Source organism: Gorilla gorilla, chromosome 3, assembly GCF_029281585.2.
Source record: "Gorilla gorilla gorilla isolate KB3781 chromosome 3, NHGRI_mGorGor1-v2.1_pri, whole genome shotgun sequence".
NCBI lineage: Eukaryota > Metazoa > Chordata > Mammalia > Primates > Hominidae > Gorilla > Gorilla gorilla.
In genome coordinates this window covers 161,102,258-161,117,830 of record NC_073227.2, presented here as the reverse complement: position 1 = coordinate 161,117,830, position 15,573 = coordinate 161,102,258, and the positions used below count along the sequence as shown (strand labels likewise).

The window sequence follows — 15,573 nt, the reverse complement described above, 5'->3', positions numbered from 1 at the left end:
AAAAAGCCACTGCAACCTGCTATCTTAATGCTACAGTACATGTTGGGCCTATTTCTCTTGTCTAATAAAATCATATGATAGCACATCTTCTCTCCCCTGGGTGGAAAAAAGGCCTGAGGCAGGGATCCCTTGGAAATTGCAGTAAAAAGCAAGAACCAGGTAAAAGTAGAGACTTCGAAAAATCTGGGTTAAAGCGTTCAAAAAGCAAGCTGAGAGTGGTAGGTTATCCCTTGTGATTTTTCAGTGGAACACAGAACACATACCCTGGTTCCACTAGACAGTGCAGGGGTCACAGGAGGCCACTGCAGAAAGTCCTGGGAGTTGCCCAAAGGCTCAGCTACTTGGACCTACTAATAGAATAAATCACTGGGAACAGAAATATCCTGTCAAGAAATTGGATGAGATGTGTTTTTCAGAGTTTGCTTTTAGTATAGCACACTGGTTAAGAATTCAATCTCTACAGTTAAAACCAAATTTGAACCCCAATTCTACCACTTAACTAAATTGGGTGATCTCCAGTCACTTACTAAAATATAAACAGGGAATAGGATTATACCCATCTGAAAGGGTTGTGGTGAGAATTAGATTAGGTAATGTATATTCAGTTCAGAGCCTAAAGAACCACACAATAAATGTTAGATACTGTTAGGCATACCCGTTCCTTTGAAAATACCTAAGCTACTGTCTACTACTTTGTACTGTTACTCAGAGGTCACTTCAGAATGAACCTCCTTGAAAAGGAATGTCTTTGACACACAGGGGAAGAGTGGAGATTTGCATTTTTATTATTTCACTCACTGAAGAGAGATAATATGGAGTTCTTTACAGGGAACTTGTTGGGATCAAAAAACCAAGTTCTTTAAGTGGGAGTCCTAACATATAGGGACACTAAATTGCCCCTAGTCCTCAGATCCTTGATAGAAACTGTGACCCAATGTTAGATTCTTTTGGGTTCAAGGGACACAGACCCAAATTTGGTGGTTGGGGGTTATTGTAAGAATGAACAGGAAAGTGAGAAAATGGAAAGGAACATTCAGCAGCCACACAACCACACCTTGTGGAGAACTTGGTGGGGGGGTGGCGTTCACAGCTGTTCAGGCTCTCAGATCCCAGTGGCACCCCTGGCCCTGGACATCTCATTGCCTTCTGAGGCCAACTTCTCATTGCTCCCCACGCTAGTGTCTCCACTTAGCACCTCGCTAGCTGCTCTGCCAACTTCCACATCTGCCACTCTTGCTTCCCTCTCCCCTTAAGATTTATATGCAAAAGAGAGAATCTGCCTGGGATATTTTGCTATTTTCCGTAAGAATTCATGAGAATTCTTACTCATGAAAGCATTGGAATCCCAAAAGAACACAAAGAATGAGATCTGGGCTGGGTGGCCAAGATGTAGCTCCCAGTATACTCCATCGCGACTGGCCACTCTGCCCTCAACCCTCAACCCAGCTGAATACGACATATCTCTGGAGACCCAGTGGGCACAAGCTGAGCGATTGGCCATAAGGGCCTGGCCTAAACAGGAATACCTGCTTCAGTACAACAACCCTAACCGCCAAGGGCTCATCCAAGATACTGCCTTGATTTGTTGGACCTATGCAAGATCAGCAAGTGTCTATCCCAATTGCAGACCCGCTCCCAAAAACCCTCTTGGGAGCTCTGTGTGGAATTGGGCCCCTCTTCTTCTAGTATTATGTTTTCAAAACTGACAGGGATAGAAAAGAAAAACTTATCCAGGAAGGAAAATTGGGCTGAACATTTAACATCTCATGTCAAGTTTGGCAATGGCAATGATGACTATATGCATTCTTTTTTTTTTTTTTTTTAAACAGGGTCTCAGTCTGTCACCCAGGCTGGAGTACAGTGGCGCAATCTCTGCGCCTCCTGGTTCAAGAAATTCTCCCATCTCAGCCTCCAAGGTAGCCAGGACTACAGGCGAGTGCCACCACACCCAGCTAATTTTTTGTATTTTTAGTAAAGACAGGGTTTTGCCATGTTGGCCAGGCTGGTCTGGAACTCCTGACCTCAGGTGAGCCACCCGCCTCAGCCTCCCAAAGTGCTGGGATTACAGGCATGAGCCACCGCACCTAGCCGACTGTATGTATTCTTGCTTAAATAAATATTCTCTTAATCATTTAAAAAAAAACAGGACTGAATTCTTTCATGAAATGATGGCTTTGTTGCTTTTACTCTTGGCTTTACATTGCGTATTAGTAAGAGGGTCTTGAATTTAGTGGCTGCCTCCACCAGGATACTAGCTTAGGCTCTTAGGTCCAAGACCTCTATCTCTTAGGTGCAGATGGAAGATTTGCAATAAAAGATATCAATTTTCTGCCATTATTACTCTCCACACTTGTTCATATGCTAAGTTTAAAATCTGTATTTCCGCCAGGCACGGTGGTTCATGCCTGTAATCCCAGCACTTTGGGAGGCTAAGGCAGGCACATCACCTGAGGTCAGGAGTTTGAGACCAGCCTGACCAATGTGATGAAACCCCATCTCTATTAAAAGTACAAAAATTAGCTGGGTGTGGTGACACGGGCCTATGATCCCAGTTACTCAGGAGACTGAGACAGGAGAATCGAGAATCGCTAGAACCCGGGAAGCAGAGGTTGCAGTGAGCTAGATCGCGCCATTGCACTCCAGCCTGGGCAACAAGAACAAAACTCCGTTTCAAAAAACAAATCCGTATTTCCAGTCTGATAACTTTTTGCTTACAGGATAAACTTCAGGTTAGTGACTTTTAGTTTATTTGTTCGGTGGAAGTACAATGTATGGCAAATGCATTGAGTAACATCAGGATTCCCTGGCATGAAAAGGTGGAGGACTGACTCAGCGAGAGTTTCCCTAAAGTACCTCTCACATGGGCTTTCCAGCTGGAAAAGAGAAACAGAACCTAAATGACCGTCATTTATGATGTCACTTTTACTCAGTTAACATGTAAAATGTCATCTGAATTTTACAGAAAATTCATATGCAGGCTGATGTGACCTTCAAATTAATTTCTGTCTTGATAGGTCTATGGGTTGTAAAATTCCTAGATGGTATAATGGCCAGAATGTTGAGTTTTTCTTAAAAATTCAGCAAAAAGGCATTCTCTTCTTGTAGCAACAATTACAAGGTTATGACATGTGACAACAAAAATACCTAGATTTAAGGATAATTTTACTTCAAACTACCAATTAAATATATAATTATGTGGACGAGGCACTATGGCTCATGCCTGTAATCCCAGGACTTTAGCAGCCAAGTGAGGCAGAAGGATCACTGGAGGTCAGGAGTTTGAGACCAGCTTGTGCAACATGCCAAGACCCCAGCTCTACAAAAATATATTTTTTTAATTAGCCAGGCATGGTGGTGCACACCTATAGTCCTATTTACTCAAGACTGAGGTAGGAGAATTGCTTGAGCCCAGGAGTTTGAGGTTACAATGAGCTATAATGGCACCACTGCACTCCAGTCTTGGCAGCAGAGCTAGACCTGTCTCAAAAATAAATAAATTAATTAAATAAATAAATATATAATTATGTAATCACATATGTAAATCTTGGCCTCCTTGTACTTTCAGTGCCCCCAGTTCAAATGCAAAGGGTATTTTTAGTTCCTGTTTTTCCTTTTTATCAAGCTTGATCAGTGAACGAGAAAGTCTTATCAATCATCTACTTGTTGGAAAGCATAGAGCTTTTGAACCACACAGCTCATTTCAAAATTAGAAATGCCTCCACTGAGGGGCCCATGTCAAGACCTTCCAGAGGCAGTTGTCACTAGATCTTAGGTCTGACATGTGTCTTTGGGTAAAAGCAGCTAAGAAATGTTTCTGGAGATGGTATGGGTGGAGAAAGCAATAGAAGTGGTATTTCTATTTTTTAACAAGTGAATCCCAATTCATATTTGCCAGAAAGCAATATAACTATTTATCGCTAAAAGTGTTTGTTCTAAAATGTTTGCAAAACAAAATTATTTTTAAAGTACGGCATACTTTCCCATTGACACATTCTAAAGATGCATCCTCAAGGAAAATTTTTAGGTGGCAGAAAAATATTTTCTTACTATTCATAATAATCACTGACATTTACTGAGGGCTAACTACTTGCCAGGCATTGTTCAAAGATCTTTACACAATTCTTTCATTTTATTCCTCACAATGATCCTACTAGGTATTATCTCAATTTCCCAGGTAAGAAATATAAGACCAAAAGAGTTTAAGTAAGCAGCCCAAAGTCTTATGGTTGGGGTAAAGAAAGGATTAACTCAAGCAGTCTGACCCCAAGGCACCCCCGTTCCCCACACCACTGTGCTGATATCAACACACATCCAGGCTCACCAGGAGGAAGAGGGCATGTTCCTGGTCTGCCAAGCACTGAGATAAAAATACACTGTAAGTTGGATCATGGGGTGTGGGGTCCTCATCTCCACCCTTGATAACATCCTAAGAATTCATCTAGGATAAATTCTGTTTTTCTTGGCTTTAAACTCATTCATTGTAGATGACTGGATAATGCTAATTGCATGACATAGATTCACTCATCATAAGGGGTTATGAGTTAATGTACTCCCTCCCTAGGGGTATTTACAGCATTGGTAGTTGAATATTAGTTTATGTTAATTGAATGAAGATACTACAGTTTCACAAGTGCTACTGAGAAACAGTTGGAAAAATCAGACAAGTGAAGGTTAAAAAAATCTTTTTTCATTATTTTTTTAAGAGATAGAGGTCTGTTGCCCAGACTAGAGTGTAGTGGCACAATCATAGCTCACTGCAGCCTTGAGCTCCTGGGCTCAAGTGGTCCTCCCACTTCAGCCTCCCAAGTAGTTAGTAGTTAGGACTGCAGGTGTGCACTACCATGCCTGGCTAAAAACCTGTTTTATTAAGGATAAGTTAGATTGAGGAGTAGGAGTTAACTGTGGCACAGGCAGACTCTCTAATGTTTTTCCCTAGGTTTAACACTTGGTACATCTCACTCAAGGAAGGGTTGGCTCCTCAGAGCACACACACAGAGCAAAACAGCTGCATCATCTGCATCTTCTATGTCCCTACACTGGAACAAAGTGAGAGCTAGGATTTGAGACCTGGCCCTGGAAGCAGAGCTGGGTCCTAACCCCATCATGACTGCCACCCACAAGACAGGAGGTGGGCAAAACACACCCACCCTCAGGGGGAGATCCGAAGAAGAAGGGACAGGAAGAGCAGAGTTTCCCATGAGCCTGGAGAAACTCCCCACTTCACCAGACAGCTAAATCATGACTAGTCCCTCAGGGAAAAGTGAACAGGGCTGAGAGGGGCTAAAGCTACTTTTCCCAATGCTTTCAAAAGAATGAAAACTCCTATCATATGGTCCAAAGCAGGAACGCACGAGGGAGAAGGAAGGTTCCCTACAATGCAAGAAATTATGTCAAATGCTCTATGCCTACTGGTTGCTGCTTTACAGACACATTGCACATAGAGCGAAAGTTCCTGAAGGGTTTATTGTTCTTCAGAATTTATTTAAGATTTGACCGGAACCTTGTAAAAAAGGATATACCAATCCCACTGGCAACAGGCAGCTGGTAATGCACCCATAACATCCTAAGAAGAGTGCTATCCAGGAGAGAAGCTTGTGACTTCCCCTGGATGAGAGGCAGCAGAAGCCTATTTGAAATAAGGAAGCATCATCTTTAAAGAGCCTTTAATTAATATTGTATCACTTCCAGCCCTGTAGGAATTCAACAATGGAGCAACCCAACCAAGTACAACTGGTTGAAGATCAATCAGATTTGGATTTTCATGTGACAAAGATTTTTTTAAAATATAAAGCATAAGAATTTACAATCATCCCCTTTGCCATATTTTAGGGAAGATTATTGTTTCAGTGGCTGAGTTCCTATGCCTTTGGATGCCTTTGGTGTGCTGGTCAGAGAAATGGGTAGAAAAGATAAAGTATGGGGAGAAAGTAAAGAGAGGTTTACTTGATCTACATGGGAAAGGGCATAGAGCCACCTAAGGAGGCAATGAAAACATCTAGAACTAGGCAAGGATAGCAAGACAGAGGGAAGGAGGGAGTGTCAAGAGAGGCAACCTAGGCTGGAGATTTTGAAAGAGGGAAGAGAAATTTCAGTAGCTGCCATGAGCTGTGGGGTTTGGGGGAGACAGGAATGGAAAAGTGGATTTGTTGCAAGTTTGAATAGGCACTTCAGAGTAACTCTCTTTTACTCCTATTCAAGGAAAGCTTCAATATATTAATCATTCTTCAAGAATTTGGAATGGTATTTGTTTTTCTCTTGCATATGTTATCATGAGGTAATAGGCTTTAAGGAATGGCAAAGAAGCCCAGATTTATTTGGATATATCTATTTGAATCTTTCTAGAGTGAGTTATTCTGTGGGTACTGTGCTTGTCCACAAAGTATAAAGTGGTGATTGTAAAAGGATGTGCCTGGGAGGTGGCCAGAGTACAGGATGTGACAATGCCTCAGCAACAGAGTGGTGACAAGGCTATGTTAGAAGGGGGCCCAGCAGAAGCCAGAGACCTAAGTGCAGCCACTTCTCCAGCACACTTCCCGTCACCTATCAGTGACTCCCCTGACAGAGACTCATGGCTGGTCTTCAGCACGTTGTCTTTGGGTCTTCCATTCTGCAGGATGTTTGCCAGAGAATGGCCAGCTGTGAGGTGAGGCTCCACCTGCTGGGCACAGGGTCATGGAAAGTCACTGCCCTGGAATTAAAAGTGCATCACTTCAGGATCAGCACTGGTGCTGCATGACTCTTCACCTACTTGGCCTCAGTTTCTTCACCTGTAAAACAGCTGTCTTGGGAAGATGGTATCAATTATCCCTTTCAGCTCTTATGCTCAATGATACCTTTCCAGATACTCATTCCTTACTGTAGCTATTGCTCCCACTTTGTCTTACCTCAGGGCCCTGGCCATCTCCAACTCTTCACCCAGATGTTTATTCTACTCACATCATGGCCCTCCCAATTAGACCTAACTGGGCGTGAGCAAAAACACTGGGGCTGTGGCTAGAGTGCCAAAGCTGCCTGCTCCTGAACTGTAAGCTCTAGACTGGCTGGGGGAGAAAAGAGGGCATCTCATCAGTGACCCAGGCACTCTGGGAACCATGTTCTGCATGCCCCTTCTCCACACACACAGAACAAGACAGTAGAGCCTGTCTCTGGAGCTCAGACAGCTTGCATAGCAGGAGGAGGTAGCTTTGCTTTTCTCCAGACACTTCTCAGAGCCACTGAAACAGCAACTGGATAAATATAGGAGGATGACGCATCAACTCTGAGTGAATGTGAGTGCATGAGTGTGCGTGCACAGACAAGCCGGCAAGCTGCAGGCTGCCACGTGGCTCTCAACCTCCAAGAATCGACACATGGGCTCCCAGAGCCAGAAAATCTTAGCAAAACTTGGTGTCATCAAAGAATCTTGGCAGGAGGGTGATCTGAGGCCATGAGCGCAGTCATGCCCTTGGCTCCTTGGAGCATTCACGGAGGTCATCCTCTGCTCGGCCCTGGCTATATATAGTCCTGCTTTCTCCAGTGTGCATACAATCTTTCTGAATGAAACACCAGAAATCCTCCCAGGCTCTGTGAAAGCATCAACTGAGTGGCATTTGAAGGTCCTAGAAAATGAGTGGAGGAAACAGAGCAGGTGTTTTGCTCATTGTGAAAGGCAAACGCTGACTTGGAAGGTTTTGAGGTAGGGAATATGGGCCAATCTCAGCACTGCCAATTTTTAATTACTAGCACAATTAGCAGCCTGGCCTAACAACAAGCCTATTTTGTAAAGCTCTGTTTAAGAACCAGCAAATTGTGGCAATAGCACTAAACAGATGAATAGTACATTCATCATATCCCACTCTCTGAAAGCAATGATCTGCCTGCACAGTCCTGAACTTATCACAGCCTCTACCACCAGCAAATACCTGACATCCTCTTCTTAGCCCTGACTAAATTGGCATAAGAGTAAGAATCATGTCTCCATAAAGGCCGTCTTCCTGTGGTTGATCAATCATATTAAGTGAACTATATTAAATCAATGCAATATACATCAACATTAGCTTCTTGGGATAAAATAAAATAGAATCTCTCTGTCCTCTTATTATCATCTCTTGTCATGACCACTACTTGAAATAATTTTGAAATATTTAATGTAAAGGCATACAACCCCTGATGGTTGTGAAATAGCATCTCCTTGGAGACAGGATTTCTGTGAGAGACCCAGTATCCATGAGTGTCCATCCGGCCTTGATAGAACTTATATGTGGTTGAATCTGTTACTTAGATCAAACCTAAGAGACTCAGACAGGCCAAGATTGCTCCTCTGGGATGTGCAAGAACCCTGAGGAACAAGAGGGGCTCATAAACAACAATAGAGGATCTTTGTAAGGAAAGGGAAGCTGTAGACTTTTGTAGACCATAAGACTTCATCTCTAGGACTGAGTTAGAGAAGCAGAAACCATAGACTTTGATAAGCACCCCTAGCTCTTGTATTCTTGGGTCAAGACAAGTGATTGCTGATTCTTCACTGAGCTAAACTTTAGGCAATCACGGTGGAAGGAACCTCAGACTGCTCAAAGAAGATCTGGGTAACTCCCTACCTGCAGAACAACACTGATTTTAGCAGAGTATGCTCTACCAGAAGATCAGCAGAGGACTGAGTAGTGTTAATTGCAGAGTTACTGTATTAGGCTGCTGTAATAAAATACCTTAGACGGAGTAATTATAGGCAACAGAAATGTATAAGCAACAGTTCTGGAAGCTGGGAAGTCCAAGATCAAGGCACTAGCAGATTTGATGTCTGATGAGGGCCTGCTTCATAGATGGCCCCTTCTTGCTGCATCCTTGTTTGGTGGAAAAGATGAACAACGTCCCTTGGGCCTCTTGTATAAGAGCACAGACCCCATTAATCACCTCCCAAGGCCCCATCTCTTAATTGCACCATGTTGGGGACTAGGTTTCAACATATGTATTTGGGAGGACACAGACATTCAGACCACAGCAGTCACTAAGAAGAACTTGCTCCCAAATATTGCCTCACTTCATGCCTAATTCCACCATTATAAATCTATTTACTGGAGACAATCATTGCTTCTCTTTGAGAATCATCTACAAATACTGTGCAAGGGAATGTCGATCATTCCCCACCTTCTCCTGCTAATACCTACAAACACACTTCCTAGGGGTCCTGACCAGCTGGCTTCCACTTAAGTTAGGCCAGAGGGAAATCCTAGCAGGAATTAGAGGGCAGGGGAAAGAAAGAAGTGGTAGTATTCCAGCCCCTCTGTCTCTCTGTTTGGGGGTGTCTCTGGCAGTGTCCACATTTCCCCTGTGGTCACACCAGGCCTCCAGTGTTGTCTGGGTGGTCCAGGCACATCTCCTTGATACCTCTAGTTCTTGCCATTGCTAATCTTTGCCTCTACATCTCCTGTTTGCTCTTCAGCTCTCACAACCCATTTGTAGCTGATTCCCCTATTCATTTTCTTTATTGAACTACCTGACTTGGGCTGTTTTCTTGTCTGCATCCTAACTTACTCAGAGGGGTACTGATATGGTTTGACTGTGTTGCCACCCAAATTTCATCTTGAATTGTAGCTCCCCTAATTCCCACTTGTCATGGGAAAGACCCGATGAGAGGTAATTGAATCAAGGGGTGGGTCTTTCCTGTGCTGTTCTCATGATAGTGAACACGTCTCACGAGATCTGATGGTTTTATAAAGGGGAGTTCCCCTACACAAGCTCTCTTGCCTGCCACCGTGAAAGACGTGACTATGATCCTCATTTGCCTTCCGCCACCATTGTGAGACCTCCCCAGCCATGTGGAACTGTGAGTCAATTAAACCTTTTTCCTTTATAAACTACCCAGTCTTAGGTATGTCTTTATTAGTAGCATGAGTACAGACTAATACAGTTAGCATATAGATGTATTATAAGTGAGCTTAATTATTATTTTTTCTCTCCAAGACCCTATAGTAGAAGGGAAGTCCCAGGAAGCTCAAGAAAGAAGGATTTAAAAAGGGAGAAAAGGTGAATTTTCCCCAGGTCTTCTCTACCTACGAAAGGTCCCCCTGACTCTAGCGTTGTGTGGGAAAGCCATAAAGAAGCAGCTCCCTTCCACAATGCTGACTTGTTACTCTCTGGCTTTACATCATGGAATCTTTGCCCCAGCTGAAATCTGTTTGCTGGCATCCGTGATTCATGAGCTCCCAATTGCAGACTTTTTCATACCCATCTCCTCCCCTATGACCACCTCTCCCCTACCTTCCTCTCTGTCTATATAGCTATAATGCTCTTCCTCCTTGACAAACCAACTTAAAGCCTAAAATCTGAGCGCTGTTATTGTTATACAGCCTGTCAGCAAGTTATAGGCGCAATCTGAGCTCAAATCCTCCTGCATTCTTTTGTTCATTTGTTTGTTGGTTTGTTCTTGCCAGAGATCTTGCAGTTTTGATTATAGGTGCTTTTCTATTTGGCCAATAGAATTTTAACGTCCATACAGATATAAGACAATGTCTGCTATTTCTTTTGCTGCTTGTTCCTGCCCTTCCCTCTGTCCCTCCAGCTCCCAGCAATTATAACATCTAGAACTGCTCTAGTATGTCCAACAAATATTGACATGCTGCCTAAACAAACTTCCTCAGCTAGAAAGACTAGGCGTATACCTATTTGTCAAGACGGCATGCCTTCTGTAGGAGGAATGCTGGTCTGAAAACCCTCAGACCTGTTCTGTCTCTCACAGAACATCCCCAGTAGAATGCAGTCTCCAGGCACAGGGTTTGGTCAGTCATTATTTTCATTTCTCCCTGGGCCTTGTGTGCTGAAACTCTATCTGCAATGCGGTTGTTTTTCCTTCAGTACAAACCTCCTGAAGGGGATTCTTGCTGATGGCATCTGTGGCAGAGACGAGCTCATGCCTGAAGAGATAAATTATTTATGGTGAATGGTGCCCTAATGGATTGTGTGATCAATAATACTTATAATAGCACAGCAGTAGAAAAATCACAGAAGGGCTAGAACACGTGTCTACATCATTCTGAGAAGATGGGGTCCACCAGATAGCAAAAGGAGAAAAGGGGTACTTATGTCAACCTCAAATTGGTTCTGGATCAGGAATAAAGGGCAGCATTAGGTTTGTTGGTTGGTTGGTTTCTTGTTTAAAGGGACAAATCAGTTTCTAGTCATGGGGAACACTGCACCAAAATGCCTCTAATATTATCCCCTTCCCAAAGACCAGCCTTCCTGCTCTAATCTAGCTAAGAGTCTCCCCAAAGTTCTGAGCTTTCCAGCAGCTGTGCAGAGAACAGCCTGAGTTTCTCGCTGTGTACTGGTATATGGGCTGCCTGCTAGTAATGAAGACATTAGTATCTGTTGCTTAGAGTGTTAATTGCTTCACTGTAGTTCTTAGCCCCAGTTCCTAGGCAACATCCAATATCGCAACAGGCCTCTTTGTGCAGATATATAATCCCAAGTTTAAAATTTCTCAAGACTCTGCTGTCTTTTATTTTTGTGGTTTGTTTTGTTTTGTTTTTTGGCCTGCAGGAAAGTCCTACCAGGATATCTAACTAGAATTTCAAAATCAACATGTCCAGAATCAGTGGCATTATCTCCATATCTCTCCCCGACCTCCTACCTGCTACCTCACCCTCCCACTCCCTGCAAAACAAAACAAAACAACAACAACAAAACCCTGTTTTTGCTCTTGATCTACTGTCAGCCTGTCACCAGTGTCTTGTAGTTATCCATGCCCAGCGCCATATGCTTCCCTTTCCAGGCTTAGCTGAACTATCACTCTCTTTCTGAAGTCTCCCCTTAAATCTGAAAAACATGGTGCTTAGGTTTCTCCCTAAGCACCACTCTTCACATCTAGCTGATGTGATGGATAGTTGTATGTGTGTCATCTCTCAAATGACACAATGAACTCCATTTAGGGTATGCAGCATGTCTTAATCAACTTTGAATGTCCCAAAGAGGCTAGCACAGCACAATAATAAACTTTCCATTAGAATTTGTTGAATAAATGATTAAATGAGCAAATCGTATGTAGGTAATGGAGGTGGCACCGGCAATGCTTGTTTTCTTTATCATCTATATCCGTAAAGTGTGCAACAGAAACTAGTGGGAAGGGACTAAGCCACATCAGAGCAATTCTAAGTGAACAGCCCTCAAACTCTGTTCCACTATACTGAGCTCCATTTCCCTATACCTGGATTGGCACAGGCATTTCCCAAAGGAAGTAAGAGTTCCCAGTATTGTTCCCATAGCTCCAGCTGAACTGAGGAACTCAGAACTTTGAACTGAGGAGCTCAGAATAACTTTCTATAGAAAGGACAGAGGAACCTGGGCTTTTCTAGGCTGATTTGGATGTGGAAAAGCTATGCCAGACATTCCCAAGGCACTAGATAGCTATAAAGGAAAGAGATAGATCAGGATCCTAGCCATGGGCACTGAAAAGTGTTGAGTGTCACCAGGGTCAGGGGCTTCTGTAGTCACCCCTGGGCTCCAATAACCAAGCAAGGTTGGCAGCAGGGCCACAGGGCCTGAGGTCCCACTTTCCCACTCTCATATAGGCATCATCTCATCTTTTTGAATTGATGGGGTTGTCTTGGTAGGCCAGAGGTAGGAGATAAAGAAAGATAAAATTATTCATGGGTAACATTCGTACGTGCATCTAGCCAGTACCAGAACATGCAACAAATAATAATTTTTTTTCTGTAAACCCTTCAGTTGGTGCCATCCAAGATGTACTGCTGGGTGTAACTCTCAAGATAAAGGCTCTTTGCATAACCCCCTAAAGAAAGCTTTTTTTTTTTAAGCTCTAGGTGAAGGGCAATAATAAAGTTGCAGCCAATTGTCTGGTCTAGATTTCAGGACCCACATCCCATGTAGTCCCAGCATGTGTGGCACAGCCTCTCCTTGTTAGTAGGGTCCATTGTTGTTGCAGTGAGAACTTTAATTTTGTATTTTCTCACTTGGGTGCAAGTAAATTTTTCAAACATAAAATTGAGCTAATGCCATCATTGAGCATTTCATTTACTTTTTTTTTCTTATAAAAGAAACCGCCCTGAATATGTTTGGCTGTGTGATTCCACAGTCAAATAAGGATACATTTAAATATTCAGCTGGGTAACTACGTCTACAGTCTACTTTTGTTACTGGCTTACAACACTATACGTGGACAGGAACACCTACCTTGATAATGTTCTTGATATTCACTTTGGTCTCTTCTGAATGACATAAGCCTTGCTTAGCTGATTTATTTCCTCTTCTAATCTTAGCAAATCACGTGATTATCATTGAGAATGACATCCATTCTGAAGACACCTTTCAGGATGACTTCAGGACTAGAAATAGTATCTGGCTTGTTTCTAGTACATCTTACCTAAAGTTTCATGTATGAGTGGGAGAACGAAAGCCTCAGATTGTCAACTAACTCTACCAAGTCTTACAATAGTTCAGTGTTCATCCAAAAATCAAATCCATAATTCCAGATCATTTCTTCAATTCCTTCAACTCTTCTTTGAAGGTAAGAATCTCAAATCACTATATCCTCAATACTTTTTGGCAACAAGGCTCTCCTTCTCTGTATAATTTATCCCTGGGTCTATAGTAGGTCTTCAACAATAAATCATTGTTGAGGGCAGGCAGAATGAAAAGACAAAGACCCCTTTGACTTTCTGTGGACAGGAGATGCAATGAGCTTATCTCACAGTTTTATAATCTGAAAAAAAAAAAGCTGACTCAAATCATTACGTGAGAAATCAAATGCATGTTCCTTGTGCTTTTGGCAATTAGGCTTCTTTTTAGAAATATAAATCCTGGCTGGGCGCTGTGGCTCATGCCTGTAATCCCAGCACCTTGGGAGGCCCAGACAGGCCAATCACTTGAGCCCAGGAGTTTGAGACCAGCCTGGGTAACATGGCGAAACCCTGTCTCTGCAAAAAATACAAAAATTAGTCCAGTGTGGTGGCATGCGCCTGTGGTCCCAGCTACTTTTGGGAGGCTAAGATGGGAGAATCGCTTGAGCCTGGGAGGGCAAGGCTGCAATGAGCCAAGATTGTACCACTGTACTCCAGCTGGGGCAACAGAGCGAGAACTTGTCTCCAAAAAACAAACAAACAAACAAACAATAATAAGAATAATAGTTTTTAAAAAGAAACATAAATCCTCAGAAAAAGTGATTGTGTAATTCCATGGCAGGGAAACAGTGTGTGGAAAATGTAAACTTTGAGTACGTGCACGTTCAACCATGCCTCCATCTGTAACTTCACAGCTGAGACCCAGACTCTCGTCTGATTTTCTAAGCCAGGGAAGACTGATCAAGAATCCTACAAGAAGAAAGTTTTCAGAATCTTGACCTCACTCCAGCAGAAACGTTGCTGGTGACAATGTTCTGGAAGACACCTCAGCATGAATCTCTGGAGCCAGCATCTGGTACCACTGCCATCTATGGGGTGAATACTGCAATTAAGAGCCTGACCCTCTATGGTGAATAAAAAGGTTGTGAAATTATATGTAGCAGTGAAGAGTGTGTTGGAATTAATATTTGTACAGCTTATGAATATAAATGTCAGAGGGAAGAGACTTTCAAATTTCATATACCCAATTCCCCCTGACTCCACAGAGATCAGTTGAAGACAGATCATGTTTTGTTGCTGAAAGACCCCGGAACAGAAAATCTAACACCTTACTGGTTTAGAACTTACTAGAAGTAAAACTGAAAGCACAACAGAGTTCCTTCACTTGTACATTCCACCTCAGATACTCATCCTGCAGTCCTAGGACTTCAGCCATGCCTCCATCTGAAATCCTAGGTTAGCTTTCCATCACTCTCCATCCACCACTCCCATTCTTGGGTGACCACTGCCTTTCTCCCGGGACCATGAGCTGACAACCTTCGCTCCTTTGTTATAAGCTTGGCTCACTGAGGCAAAGGTCCCTTCTTTGGGCTCCCATTTTTTAAGGCATGTTATGTAAGAAGATGGCTGCCTAAACCAACCAGCTCCTCACACTTGATCCATGGATATCAATGTCACTGCCATTGAGGAGGTGCCAGCCCTCTGTCCTAAGACTCACTGCAGAAGAAGGCTGCCTTGCATATACACACATGTTGTACTTGAAGGCAGGAAATAATATTTCATCTGAAACCACCAGGTTCATCCATTTCCTTAAAACCACTTAGACATTAAAGAGCAGATGCAGAATTCCCACCAGCACTGTTGACATTTTCTGTCTCAGAAGGATTCCCTTTCAATCAACAAAGTGAGTGCTTTCCTGGGCCTGGGCTTGGCTTGAACAATACAAGAGAGACCAAAACACTTCCCTGGCACAGACAGCCTCCATTCAAATGCTCGGAAGGTTTTAGTTCCTTCTTCACCCCAAATGCCCAGCAGAGACACCCAGCTTTCTCTCCAGTGCTGTTCTGAGAATCTGCCAACTTCCAGTGATGAAGCTGGCATTCTTTAGTGCTGATGACTCACGTGCCGTCATCAGCACAGGCCAGGCACTGGGGAGTACCTGGGGGAGAAGCCTAGCTGTGACTGCTATTGCCTCAGCTTTCCTAAGAACCCTGTAAGGCTGCCCGTGAGTGTGCAGATGCAG

The 15,573-nt window shown here is 43.2% G+C and overlaps 1 pseudogene; it reads left to right on the top strand.

Moving 5' to 3' along the window:
• Window positions 1-1,328: 1,328 nt before the first annotated feature.
• Window positions 1,329-1,791, top strand: LOC101140475 (NADH dehydrogenase [ubiquinone] 1 beta subcomplex subunit 4-like; annotated as a pseudogene).
• The last annotated feature ends 13,782 nt before the right edge of the window (window positions 1,792-15,573 follow it).